Source organism: Mustela lutreola, chromosome 2 (genome assembly GCF_030435805.1).
Source record: "Mustela lutreola isolate mMusLut2 chromosome 2, mMusLut2.pri, whole genome shotgun sequence".
Classification (NCBI taxonomy): Eukaryota; Metazoa; Chordata; class Mammalia; order Carnivora; family Mustelidae; genus Mustela; species Mustela lutreola.
In genome coordinates, this window is record NC_081291.1 from 137,997,718 (window position 1) to 138,013,105 (window position 15,388).

The following is a 15,388-nucleotide window of genomic DNA, read 5'->3' on the forward strand; positions in this document are numbered from 1 at the left end:
AACTATGAAAAGATATTTGCATAAGACAAGGTTGATGAGTTTTCGATGGGATGTCTATACTGAAATATAAGGTGATGTAGCCTCCTGCAGATTTTGAGAACTGGAAAATGGTCATGTGCATACATGTATGAGATACACCTGCGTAATCCTGAAGCATGCTCCTCAAGAGCCATGGCCAGTCATCCATCCAGTGTTTAGACACTTACTGAGGGTCTCTTATTTTCTAGGTACTGTGCTGAAATAATGCTAATAATGGGAAACAATTTGACCATATTACCTAATTTGAATGAAAATTCAAATGGGATTTAATCCTGTGCTCAATAATTAATACTGCCACATATTATCCCATCTTTTACTTAAAGAATGTAAAGTAGAGTCACATTTTTGAGTGTTGACTGTGTGTCAGGTATCATACCAAAAATCTTTGTTTTGTTTTACAAGTGATCTCATTTAATCCTCATTTAACCCTGAAAGACTTTTACAAATGAAAAGCAGAGTCTCAGAGAGCCTAAACACGTTTGCTCAGTAACATGCAATGTGGAATTGGCAGAAGTAGAAACAAAATCCAGTATATCAGCTATATTCTGTACCACTTTTCTTTAGTCTTGGGAATTATAAAGACTTTTCTGCCTTCAGGAATCCACTACACTAAAGCAAGCATCCTTAAGGAAATCATAGGCCATGGTCCCATCAGGAAGTAGATGCTTCGGGAAAAATCTACTGTCACCTGTAGACTAGAATAAAAGCTGAGAATTGGCATTAGAGTTGGAGAAGAGATCAAGAGCCTGGAGTAAAGGAAAGAGGGAAAACAAACCAGAAGTTCTATTTCAAGTCTTACCAAGGGCCAGCCCCATCTACAGAATTCTTCTTCCTCGATATTTTGTTACAGTGGATTTACCAGAAACAGATACATTCTTGAGCTACATAAACCTACAAAATCCCTAGGACAAAAATGGGGTTTCCCCCTTTTGGGATACTGATACATACAACTCCCGAAGTCCCTGGGAAATAACTGGTGATCTTATTTCTCACATTCTTGTATTTTTTTGTTTGTTTGTTTCATTGATTGCAAATGGCTTTGAGTGTAGACTCCCCAATGTGTTTTCCGAGTGTTTTTCTTCTGCATAAAACATGAAATTGTCAAGCGTAGAGGACTACACAGTTCACTGCAGCCACGAGAAGTCATTGATTTCTGAATTTATTTTTTCCAGATTTCAAATCTATTTTTCATGCTGCTTGTCATATAGGGTTGACATGTGTCACAAGATGCTGCTACATACTGAAGTGATGCATAACCATCAGGCAAATTTTCAAAGAATAATGCATTTTAAATGCCTCTCTATTGAGTCTGATATACTCAGACAATTGCCACAAAACAACATCTAGGGAGTAATATAAATAAAATGAAGTTATTTATCACCCAGACCCCTAAAACCTGATAAACGATAATGAGAGAAAGAGAGAGATAGTCTTCAGCTTCATCATTTTGCTGACTTTAAATGCATGGAATTAACCATGTTTATTAAAATGTCATTGAAAGGTTAGTTGATGATAACCTTTCAAGTCTTTTCTTGATACTTAGAGTCTTGGATTTCAGTCCCCCAGGATTCTCATTTAATTGTGGCACTGATTTCCTCTGAGCTATCTACAGATCCCTATGCTCACTAAGGATCAATTTTTCTCATCTTTTAAATCCTGCCTCGTCTCTGGAAATTATTATGAGTCAAAGGAAATGAGGACTATAAGAGGAAAGTCGTTTTTATTCTATAGCATGACATTTATCCAAGGATTCCTGTAATAAGGTGAATATATGTGTGTGTTTGTGTGTGTGTGTGTGTGTTCTACATTTATAGATAAAGCGGTATTATTGAGTTATGTCAATAGAATAACATGGTACAAGGTAAGTGGTGGGGCTTGCCATACCTGGGGCACCATGGTCTGTGCAGGAAATCTAGATAGATTACAGATCAAGGGAACTGTCACCATCCCTGCTTCACTGCAAATATATAAAGCAAAAACAGTCATCAAGCCACACTGCCTTCTCTATCCTAACACACAGATGCACACACAAACTATTATCTGGACTTGTGGCCCATGCAGAAGCAGAGATAAAATGCTGCCACAATCTCCTCATTGGTCAAATTTCTTTGTGCAGTGTGCACGGTGAAATAAGGATAAAATGAGTTAAATATTAATGTGGTGAAAAAATACAGCATTCCTTCTCACAGCTTATTAGATGCTGTTTTTCTATTAATAGTGTTCATAACACTTGCCTTTGAGTTATTCAGAAAGAAGCGATGTGGTTCATTCATCCCACATGGCTAACTGGCTGTGTATTCAGTGTCCACTCATCTCTTCTGCCTAAATTCTTGCCACTTGTTCTCATTATCTCTGCTGCACAATTACTCATCTGTTAGGTTGAGCTACATGAAATTGCCAATATTGAACCTTTTAGACTATAAAAACAGCACTTTCACGTTTCAGCCCATAACTTGAGTTTACTCGTCTCACTACGTTACGTCTCTCTGGACTCCAGCCCGCTTCTCGTTGGCGCCTCTTCGCTTGCTTCCCCACACCCGGCCCTTTCTACCTTTGCTTGGCTAATTCTGACTCATCTTTCAGCTCTCTGCCTCTATTCCCCTTTCTGTAGCAAACTTTTCACTGGAAAAAAAAGGGGGGGTTCCATGCTCCCCCTAATCAGAAAAATATAGTATCCAACCTTTGTTGTTCTCACACACAACCATTGACAGCATCCATTTTTTGAAACACAGCCCCATTGGATTCCTTTATCTGCCTTATTATTCCTTTTATGACAGTTTATACCACATCAGAAATATTTGTATAGGATTGGGAGTTTATTCATTCTTCGTGGTAATTAAAACTTATTTTGATGACATTCACAAATACCTGCTGCGAATGTATGCTTTTCTAAATAGCAGAAATTCCCCCAACCTCTACAGTTTTTGCTCAGCTGCTTTATATACAGACAATAGTTTCTATTACAGTCACAGAAAAAGCTAGGTTCTCACCTGATTAGTCATGAGTACAATTTCAGGTGCTGCCAGCCCCTAATCTGATTCTTACCGATATGGATTGAATATCTGTTCTGACACTAGGATGCTTCAGAGAAAGAGCTCTACAAGATGCTGTTATACACCCAAATAGTACTCCTACTGTAGCCTGAGCTTGAATCGTGCAACGTGAATAAAACTTCCCAAACTCAGCAAAAATCTATTGCTCACTTTTAAGGGGATGTTTCTAATATATTCCCAGTAGATCGACAGTAATATAGACTCAAGTTGTTATTTTTATTTCCAGGAAAAGGGATCACCATAGGAGTACAGCAATCACTGATATAGAAGAAAAAGACAATCTAAAGATTTTTCCTATAAAAAAAAATAAATACACCTTGACACATCCTTTATTGTAATTATTACCAAACTAGAACTATACCATGAAGCAAATATACAAAGCAATACTGAAATTTGGACAATAAAACCATTTGGACTACTAACAGGTGATCATGTTGGGTTATTTAAGATAATTTATGAAGAATATTTATGGCAAAAAAGCCACTAAGTACAGTTATAAGCAATGTTAAAAAAAAAGTATGAGAAAAGAGTAAAATAAAATCTTATCTATATAAAAACAATATTTTCCTGAGATACCTTCATAGACATATTAAAAGGATAAAGAAATGAATTCTAGAACTTCATGTTTCACATCAAAATCAACCTGATTAAACAATCTACTGAGCGAAATGTATTTATTTGTTTGTTTCCTTTAATGACTATGCTCCAGTATTTATCAAGTACCCACTGCTCTACTGAGCACTAAAAAACAAAAATCAATTAACAGAAATTGACTCTCAGAAGCTTTCAGTCTATTACAAAGTAAGTATAAACAAACAAAAAGGAAAATGTATCTAACAAGCACCATGATTCATGACTCTACCTATCATACACATGGCAAGAGTCCACAAGGATGTATTTTTGCAGAAGAGCAGAACACCAAAAACTCAGAGGACAGTCTTTTTTTTTTTTTTTTTAAGATTTTATTTATGTATTTGTTAGAGAGAGAGGGCACAAACAGAAGGAGTGGCAGGCTGAGGGAGAAGCAGACTCCTTGTTGAGCAAGGAGCCTGAAGCGGAACTCGATTCCAGGACCCTGGGATGATGACCTGAGCCGCAGGCAGCAGCCCAACCAACTGAGCCACCCAGGCATCCCCATAGGATATTCTTTTTTTTTTTTTTTTAATTTTATTTATTTATTTGACAGAGAGAGGTCACAAGTAGGCAGAGAGGCAGGCAGCGAGAAAGAGGAGGAAGCAGGCTCCCTGCCGAGCAGAGAGCCCGATGAGGGACTTGATCCCAGGACCCTGAGATCATGACCTGAGCTGAAGGCAGTGGCTTAACCCACTGAGCCACCCAGGCGCCCCCCATAGGATATTCTTAACAAATCTTTTTTCATACTGATTTGCCTCCCGCACCAACATATTCCACCAACAGGAAAACAGTTAAGAGAACAGTCTCAGCTACATTTGGCCAGGCCAGAGTCCAGGAATTTGCTGGTCATTGTTGTTGTTGTTTTATGGCTTTTGATTAATCAGCCATAGAGATATACCATGGTGGATCAATACTACTTAGATTTATGCTGATAATCATTTTTCCACACTCTACTTTCTTAAGGGTCATAGCAGTTTCCTTTCTGTTCAACCCCAACAACCTCCCACATACTCTCAAAGAGTTTGAAATTAAAAGGCCTTTCATGTGGTGACAAATAACAATATGATCAAAATCACCTGACTATCTGGAAGAGATCATTAAAAAGGATTATTGTACTAAAAAATAACAAAGGAAAGCAACAGGCAGAAAAAAATGAATAGGGAACTTCAGGTATATATTTTAACCAAAGACAGGATTGATTTTTTTTTTTTTCTGGAAGTAAAGCTTTAGAGATGAACTTAATTCTTACACAGAAAAACCCAGTCTGAGAAAAAAAGGTTTCCTTAAGTCAGGAGGGAACTTTTCTTTGTCCGGTGGCCTTTGAATTTGTTGAACTGAACCTATCAATGGGGTCAATTCCATTGTAGCTTTTTTTTTTTTTATATAATTTTTTATTTTTTATAAACATATATTTTTATCCCCAGGGGTACAGGTCTGTGAATCACCAGGTTTAAACACTTCAGAGCACTCACCAAAGCACATACCCTCCCCAATGTCCATAATCCCACCCCCTTCTCCCAAACCCCCTCCCCACCCATTGTAGCTTTTAAGTAGGTATGGATAGTTTTTCAATTTAAAGTGAGCACCTTTGTTTAACACCAAGAGCCACCAATAATGTGTAATAATCCCAAATGTAATGTAATGTAATCCCAAATGTAATAATCCCAAAATGGGATTTTGCCAAACATGTGTAAAAAGAAACTAAATCATACACACTTTGGGTTTGAAAACCTACTTATGTCATCTAATAAATATTTTTAGGGTTAGGCGTATGTGTGTTTATACCTCCTAAAAAATAAAAATAAATATATGTAAGGTCCTGACCTAGAGAAGAGGCAAATCATTTGCCAACAGGGCCAACATAAAATAAACATTTCACATGCCAGATGATCCTTGTTGATGGACTAAATTGCTATACTTTGAAAATTTTGGAATTGGACTTGCTCTTCTGGCTAACATGGAGTAATAGGAACCAGATTCACTTTCCTGACTAAAACAACTAAAAATCTAGAATATTTAAAACAATAGTTCTTAGACATTATCCATTAGGCAGTGCAGAACTGTGATTCCTGAGAGAAAGAAACAAAGTGAGCCCTATAATTGCCCCAGCTTGCTTCCTAGAAAAAGTTTCCAAACTGCAGTGGCTGCATGGGGACAGATGGAACCTGACTATCTCACTGAATGAGGAGAGAGTGCTGGGACTCCAGGGAGGACAAGGAGGCTTTGAAGGGCAGAAAACTGAAACAGAGATAGCTGCACGTAGAGAAAAGTCCCAAGATCTGTAGGGCTCCCAATCAAGTCTTAGACTGATTACAAACTTCCTTGGGGAGAGAGTGTTACCAAATAAGCTCCCATCATCTCCTTTGTGGAATGTGGAGTACTTTTCCCTTCCCCTCAAGCTTGAGGAGAAGAGAATTTATACTTATACTCATGGAAGTATTGTCCCTAACTCACATCTGAGAAAATTTAAGACACTTAATGGTGCAGAATAAAAATAAATGTATAGTTTCTCCTGACTCCCAAGCTTCTAAAAGCAAGGAATATATGGATACTTCCCAGGGTAAGCACTGACTAAGGAGAGTGGGCCAGTACCACATGAACTTAGGTGCTCTCAGAGAGAAACACTTAGAGAGATGGTCAGACAACAGTAGCCAGTAGGTGGTCATGGACGTGAACACCAGATTTCAGAAAAGAGTGAAGCATCTTCCCAGGTCAATTGCAAAAAAGTGATCCTCAGGGCAGCATTAGGAATTCATGAAAGTTCCCCAAATGTCATCTTTACCCATCTATTACACTAAAGGAATGCAAAGTCACTCATCCAAGAATCACCCTAAATCTTTCATCTCTCTCACCATCTTTTTCCATCTGCTATAATTTATTAGGGTACAAAATAATAGCTATTACAAGTGGAGCAGGAGTTCTGCAAAAAATCAACCACACTCCCTCTTGGAAGGCAGAAAGCCACCAACTACTGGTTAAGACACAGGAAAAGGAAGGAAATGCACCTTTGTGTTGAATTTTCCAAAATATCAACAAACACATGTTTAAGGAAAAAAAAAAAAAGAAGAAGAAGAAGTAGTAGTAGTAGTAGTAGTAGAAGAAGAAGAAGAAGAAGAAGAAGAAGAAGAAGAAAGCTAAGCTAAGCTTATTAAAAAGAAAAATCATGTCTTCCAATATTTTTAAGTGTTATTTTGAAATCTGTTGGGTTTTGAAAGAAAATGTACACATATGTCTATTTGTAGGTATGCAATTTGTGAAGGTACATACCAGGAAACGGTAATTATTACTTCTACAGAAAAAGACCAAACATTGAGGATAGGATAGATCTTTCCTTGTGTATTTTCTACACTGTTTGAACCTTCTTTCCTCCTCAGGTACATCATGGAGGTACTGTTGGTTGCTACCCAATACCTATTCACCCCTTCCTGCCAAAAGAATCCTGATTTTGTTCAGGACAGCAATGTCCCTAGCCCCAAGACGAGGATCTCAAATAACCTATGTTAGATTCCCTGTGAAACTAGCAGGAGCCTGTATTTCACTTCTAAAAAAACCAGTCACCAATAAATACAATGCATTGCACTGCCTTTTCCCTTTGACTTCTCATTCTGCCATGAATGCCAACCAATGGCCGGTGCTGGAGCAAACATCTTACAGCACTGAGACATGGAGAAATGAATCACAGAAACTTTGATCCTGACCTTGGGTAACTAGTAAATCGAAGCCAGAACCTCTCAGCCTCTTGTTACCTAAGACTCTAGGTGTGTTCTTCCCATCGTTAGCAGTATCACTTGCTAGCTTATTAGAAATACAGAAGCTCAGGCCTCACCCTAGACCAAATGAACCTGAAACATGTTTAGGAGACTTCCCAGGTGGGTCACAGACACATTAGAACATGAGAATACTGCTCTGCAAAAAATAACTTCCTGTTGAAGTCTTTGTCAGGTCTTAGGTTAACTGGATCTGAAATTATTTAAATCCTATATGTGTGCACTGCATTCTCAATTTAAATAAAGAACTACTAGAAAATATAAATTGTAGTACAATAAAAAAATATTTACATAAACCTTTATAAAAAATGTTTATTTCCCTTTGTCATAGGTACAAAAGAGCAAAATACCAATAATAAATGAGGTTTCTATTCTTTTCAGAATGAAAAAAATTTCAAATTTCAAATGCCAAAGTTTTCATTTGTGGACCACCCTGTATTAAAGCTGTGGCTTAACATTGGAAAGGTTTATCCAATAATAAGATGATATAGGCATATAGATATAATCAATTAAAAAATTTTTCCCAACTGTTCTTATTTACTCTAGATATGAATTTCATCAAATGTAAGTTCTGCAATAATTTTATCAAGGTAAACTCTTTGTATACACAGATTTTTTTTTTCTGATGTTTAAACCCTAGATGCTGACTTAAAGCACGGGCTGAAATTACCTGCAGTTGGTAAAAACAAGTTCCCACCACTAGCATTTTCTATTTCTGCTGGCTGCTCAGTTGAACTGCTTATGTGTCCTGGCTCTGCTGTAAAGAAATTTTGGGCTCAAATCCCAGGATTGATTCCACTGCAACAAAATTGTCAGCTACAGATTTCTGTAAAGTTTTCCTTCCTTCTACATTTATTTAACCCAAAGGTTTGAAGGCTCGGTCACCAAAAGTTTTACACCAACAAAAATTTTGCAGGGTAACAAAGAGAAGCAAAATCAGGTTACTGAGCCAATCAGTTTTGTTCCCAGATTCTGGACATATTCACAGAATAGAAAATGTATCTATTTGAGAGCCCAAAAAGCTATACAGTGTATTCTATAAATATATTTATAGAATACAAGGTTGAAGTGGAACAAGTCTCAGGGAAGGAATTTATGCATGTAATCTGCATCAAAGAGGTGACAGCATCACTGCCATTGAGATTTCATAACCACATTTTACAAAAAGAAGAGAAGAAAGGGATATTAAAGTAACTGCACCTTGGCTTCATGCTGATACTAAAAATATCAAAATGATTAGAACTTCATGGGCGCCTGGGTGGCTCAGTGGGTTAAGCTGCTGCCTTCGGCTCAGGTCATGATCTCAGGGTCCTGGGATCGAGTCAGGCGTTGGGCTCTCTGCTCAGCAGGGAGCCTGCTTCCTCCTCTCTCTCTCTCTGTCTGCCTCTCTGCCTACTTGTGATCTCTCTCTGTCAAATAAATAAATAAAATCTTTAAAAAAAAAAAAAAAAGAACTTCGTAAAAATCCCATCAAACTGATAGTGTGCTGAAAAAGTGTGTTCTTTTTTATTTTTATTTATGACTACCTTCAGTACCCACTTGTAGTGGCTATTTTTCAATAGGTAAAGTCTGAAGAATATTTTTCAACCGACGGCACTCTATTTTTCTCTGTTTTCCATACTTCTGTATCTGTGCCTCCTACTTGCCTCTAAGCCCCATCCCTAAGATTGTGCCTGGCTCATCGTAGTAAACACTCCATTTTTGTTCTCTATCTTGTTCTATGTTGGCCTCACTCTGCTTCTAGTGCTCATAAAAATACAGTTGTCCTGACATGCTTACACTGTTCCATTTTAATCCATAGATAGCCTAGAACTTTCTTGCTTATCTCTGCGAGACTGGATTTTAGAGGTGGAAATCAGGACGAAAAGGATTGAGTTACCCTGGGGATGAAGTAGGGTGTGTGAAAATATAAGAACTTAGATTCCTGTCTGACAACTGATTATTTAATAGATTTTGGGTAAGTCTCCTAACCTCTCTGGGCTTCATGTTCTCTGTAAATTAGGGTTTTGCTCCAGATTCAGTAATCTTCAGGTTTCCCTCCCTGTTCTACCTTTTGAAGCTCTCCTTGTCCAGTCTTCCACGCCACCCTTAACAACACACACAGGACTCAACACCCTTGTTGCCAAGCACCAGACTAAGAAATTAAGCTTAGATGTAGCCACTCAGAGTTCACAGCTTATAACATTCAAATTCTAACAGGAAAGTTCTTTCTAACATGATTGTTTTTTAAACTACAGGTAAAAGGTGGAAGCCCAAGTACAACTTTTAATGAATAGACAGCAAATTATCCTACCTGTAAGCAACGCTCCAGTTCAGAAACAGGTTTCTCCTCCAAGATTAATTACCACTGTCTGACACTATTACCCATTGAAATGTTCTATAAGACCACAATACCAAGAGTTTCAAAAAGTGTCACACACCAGCAATTCGCATTACTGAAAACATGAATATGACAACTGAATATAAAGTGAGGGGGGAAGCTGCCCCCATGTGTTTTTTTCCAGGCCTAGATTGCCCTTCCACAGGGGCTGATGAAAGCCGGCACTGACCTTGACAGGACTACCTAGGACATCTTTCTATAAGGGTAAGGTTTCCTTTAAAATGCTTTGGAAGGGAGGAAATAAAGAGGAATTCTGTTGTCAACAAACGTGCCGCTTAGTGTCACCTTTTTGATTTCATGACATACAAATCTGCATAGCAATTGCTAGAGAAAAATCTTTCCTCTCTCTTCTAATTGCATTGAATTGCTCCTACATCTTTCTTCTAGTCCCCAAAAGTGATCATGAGGGGGTGGAATATCTTAAGCTAAAAGGTAGCATTATTTAAAGCACTCCACTGGGATTCCAATGCCACTGTAGGATTTTCCTACCTCTCTCCCACCCCCTCTCTTTTCCTCCCTCCTTCTCTTTTTCCTTTTAATGAGTTTCCTTGATTATATTTTTCCTTATGTACATCCAATTATTCTGTTTTCATTTTGTCTTTGAGTGTGTGACTGTTCACAGGTGGTACTGAGCTGTGCTAAGGTACAGGTCAGTAGGACCCCTACATTAGGAGAACCTTTCTGTAGTTTTTGGAAGCCTTACTAATGCCATTACTTGGACTACACAACTCTGGGTGTGGTGAGGAGAAAGGAAGAAAAACAAAATGAAACAAAACAAACAAACAAACAAACAAAAAACCAGCCTTGAGGTCCATAGACCTTTTCTACTTTTCCCTCCCTTTCTTCCCCTCTCCCCTCTCCCTTTAAGAGTGCCCCAAAGATATAATCCCAAATAAGGATCCATGCAAAATAGTAGGGTTTAGCTAAAAACCAATGAAGGAGAACATCTTTCAGCAAGAAAAGGGTAAGATCTTAAAGGGGCCCACGTCATAGAGGACATTACAAGAGAATGGGAAGAATGTCATTGTGCACAGGGACCAAAATTTTACATTCTTCATCTCTCTCACAACAAATAAAAGTACCATCTACAAAGTAGGAGTTCTATAAAGAAAGAAAGCACAGCAATAAAGAAAAGTCAGAAAGAGGCTAATTTGACTGAGGACTCTTAAGTGCGTTGGAGGAGGCAACTCTTTATTTAATCTCAACATATTTCTTGTTCTGTATTTTTTTTTTTTTAAAGATTTTATTTATTTATCAGAGAGAGAGAGGGGGAGAGAGCGAACACAGGCAGACAGAATGGCAGGCAGAGGCAGAGGGAGAAGCAGGCTCCCCGCTGAGCAAGGAGCCCGATGTGGGACTCGATCCCAGGACGCTGGGATCATGACCTGAGCCGAAGGCAGCTGCTTAACCAACTGAGCCACCCAGGCGTCCCTCTTGTTCTGTATTTTAATAAAGAGTCCAGGGGTGTTTTGGGTAACCTGAGGGGTACAACTCAATTTACTGATCTCTAGTTGAGATGACGACTGCTGCCCTTTTAACCATTTGAGAGGGTGTCAGAGAATAAATCAGAGGAAAACTTGAGTTTAAGGAAACCATATAGGGGCCAAGGGTAGCCTACCCATGAGAGGTCAGCTTGGCATAAAGATTATTTTGAATTAAAGAGCAATCAAAACCCAACACATTTAGGAAAAGCTCTTTACCTCTTCCTCCACTGCCTAAACAGAATTTAGATCAAGAAGATCCAGGAAGGAGCTGTTACCATAGATTTAATTACATTAGGACATGAACTAGGTATAGACAGGGAGGAACACAGGAAGGCCCATTTGATCAAAGTCCTCCATGTTTCATGGCTTCTTATCAGCCCAGCTAGTATTTATTTACCAAACACTTACACTTTTTCATTCTCCCTGAAGATTGCACTCCCTCTCTTTGAAGACCCAGACCCCTACACTCTTCTCCTTAATTCAGAATGTCATGTATACTTTATTTTGCCTGCTCTGTTTTTGGAATTTCTAATCTGTGCAAATTCTTCAGACATAAGCTACTGAATTTTATTTTCTCTTGTTAATCTCTCTCACGTCAATTTGATTTTTATTTCCGGTAGAAGGAACCTGGAAGGGACAGGACTTCTTGCTCCACTACAATTAATTTTATTATAGATCATGTTAATGAAATGAATATGTCTTATTTTCTCCAATTTTAAAAGAAACATGTGCCCCATTAATTTGATTTCTCAATTATTCATTTATCATAAATATCAGTAAGTTAAATACTTAAAAATAAAATCAAATTGCCACTCCCCTTCAGGTGAGGTTTTCATTTTAATATTTCACTAGAAAGTTTATACTTTCACTCAAGGCTGCTGTTAGAGCAACAGGTGAGATATGGTATTCCAAGACTAGAATCCAGATAGACTCTACTTTCTAGGAAAGAAATGTTGAAAATTGTAATTTCTTTAAAGGTAAAATCTATTTACTTATCTTCTTTAGATATTCTACTCATTCTCAAGAAGAAAAATTGCTTGTTAATACAGAATAGGTTTCTTATTTTGAGCATATATATTTTCTGTATACTCTCATTAAAACCCAACATATTATCCAATGCCTACTAAAAGTAAAATTGAACACACACATTTATGTGTGGGCCACCACATATGAACACCAGCACAGGATAAGCTGTATGCGGCTTAACTATCTACTATCAACTAGGTCATTCTTCCTTTCTCTAGACTGCTCTGTGCGATTACTGGCCAAGACAAATTTGTTGCTGTTGACCATACTGCCAGGATGGAATTGGTAAATATTACTCACCAAAACATTAAGAGTTTTTAGATGGAACTGTACAATCCCCCATTTTTCCCACTCTGTCTCTATTCCTTCCATATTTTATTAGTTTTCCTCTCCCACTATATTCCAACCTCCATCTTGTGAATTTTTTTTATTTCTTCTCCTCACAGTATTTAGCACATGCATTCATAGTAGGTGATTAACAAATAATTGTTTATTGTATGTTTCTGTGTGTGTGTGAGAAAGAGAGCGAGCGAGCCAAGGTGCAGTTAGGTTGAAGATTAATTTCATCTACTGTAATCAAAAAACAAGAATGACCAAACATCATAACTATATAGGCTTTTAACAGCAGGTTTAGAAGTTCAGATTTGATGCAGTAAGTGCATGGTTCCTATTAGACCCTGAGGAATGATGCTTGGTATCAAATACACTTTGTCAAAGATGTTTCCTGCAAGGGACCATAGATGTAATGTTCCTTTTAAAATTTTTCAGAAAATCATGGGGTGCCTAGGTGGCTCAGTGGGTTAAAGCCTCTGCCTTCGGCTCAGGTCATGATCCCAGGGTCCTGGTATCAAGCCCTGCATTGGGCTCTCTGCTCGGCAGGGGACCTGCTTCCTCCTCTCTCTCAGCCTGCCTCTCTGTCTACTTGTAATCTCTATATGTCAAATAAATAAATAAAATCTTTAAAAAAAATAAAAATAAATAAAAATAAAAATTTTCAGAAAATCATGACCAAAAAAAAACCAAAAAAACCCACTCCCTTTAATTATATTTCTTGCCCCAGGAATCAATCACCACTCTAAATTTCTAAAACTGAGAACATCCAGCCAATAACGAACATTGAGGAGAGGTTATTGTGAACCAATAGTTGTTTGAGTTGCCTCTGTCTTGACTTCCCCCATACACAAGCCTACCCTCACCACAGCATCCCAGGAGGCCAAGCAGAGCAAATGTTAAGTCCTGCATGCAGTATAATAGTTCAGGAGTCACAGTTTCTCCACCAAAAACATATCTCCATGGGATGCAAAGTGACTAAAAATGAAAAGTAGCAAAAGCAATCATTCTTGGGAGGGGCAATTCAGATAGAATTTTCTGGGACATTTTTTTTTTTTTTTTTTTTTTTTACTTTGGATTCTACTTGCTGTTTTTATTCATTACTTAAAAGAAAGCTTCAAAGAGAAAAGGAGAAGATACAACATGGTATATGTGTGCCAAGGAAAGAACTTTGCTTTCTGTAATAACGTGTCATTTCTTATAAAAACCAATATATCAGGAAAACAAAATGTTAGGGAATGTTGTGTAAAAAGGAATTTGCCTGGTGTTCATCCTGAGTTCCTTGAAGGGAGCATCTGAGCCTTTGGAATTTACCTATAAGTTTCACATTTGGGACTCTCCAAGATCTCACCCTGTATGTCTCATCATTGACTTGTCCTGATCTCTATCATTTATAATATAACTGTAATCCTAAGTATAGCACTTTCTTGAGTTCTGAATGATTCTAGCCAATTATCAGACCTGAGGGGATGGTGGAGGACCCTGAATTGATCGCCTGGGAACCATGGAGCTTGCAGCGATGTCTGAAATGAGGGGAGTCTTGTGGAGGGCTGTGACCTCAACCTGGAAGGTCTGCACTAACTCCAAGTAGTTAATGCCTAAAGGGTAAATAGCAAATTGAAGGGGGGGAAATATTAGGACTTTAATTATTAATTCCCATTCATGAATATTTAATTAAGTTCTTTAAAATCATCCTGCTAAAAACATTTTAACTGCAGCATTTATTTCATTTACCTTGCACCATGTCAGGTTGTATTATTCATGTAGCCTCATTTTTTTCTCTTTTCCTGCCCTTCTCTGGAAAATGGAATAAATAACTCAAGCAATCTGGATTATAGTCATTTTATGATAAGGTATGCTGATAATTGTGATTGTTAGCACTGACCATTTATAATAATAATGGTAATAATAATAAATTGTCAACCTGACCTAAGCCACAGAAAAGAAAGAATAACTTTCTTTAACTCATAATTTTTTTATGAGTTGAAAAGGTTTTATTGAAAAGGAATGATCTGCCATTTGCTTGGAAACCCTTTTCTGTGATTATATTTAATTTACTCAGTAACCCCAACTCTGTTATAAAGCTAACTGAAACGAAGTTCTGCTAAGTAAGCAAATGTCAGCATTTCCAGATCTTCTTTAGGCCACTAATTATGGGCATTATTTACACTGCCTAAAATTGCAGTGATCAATGCAATTTCAAAATTTTCATTGATAGTTCAGTAAAAGGATACAATACCTTTCTCTCTCAGTTAGTAATGATCGAAATTAACAATAACCCAATCAAAACCAGAATTTCATTCCATTTTCATTACAAGTAAACATCTTAACTAACATTTCATTTAATATAATTTACCAACAATGACTAATCACTATATAACAAAAATTTCTCTTGATATAATTCCTTCTAATATAATTTTATTCCTAATTCTTATTAAATTTTTCTTCCTGTAACAAATCTTTAACTTGTCATCATTCAAACTCCCTCTAATTCTATGTGCACGCACATGTGTACACATGCCTATGGACACACAGACACGTCAGTTCTCTGAGCCATACACCTTCTGTAGCACTTGAATGTGCGAGGGGTTGAGGGAGCTCAAAACAAATCTTTAAGGTTACTAATGTGGCAAAATCCCCCACACTTAATTCCTATAGCAACAACAAATACAATAA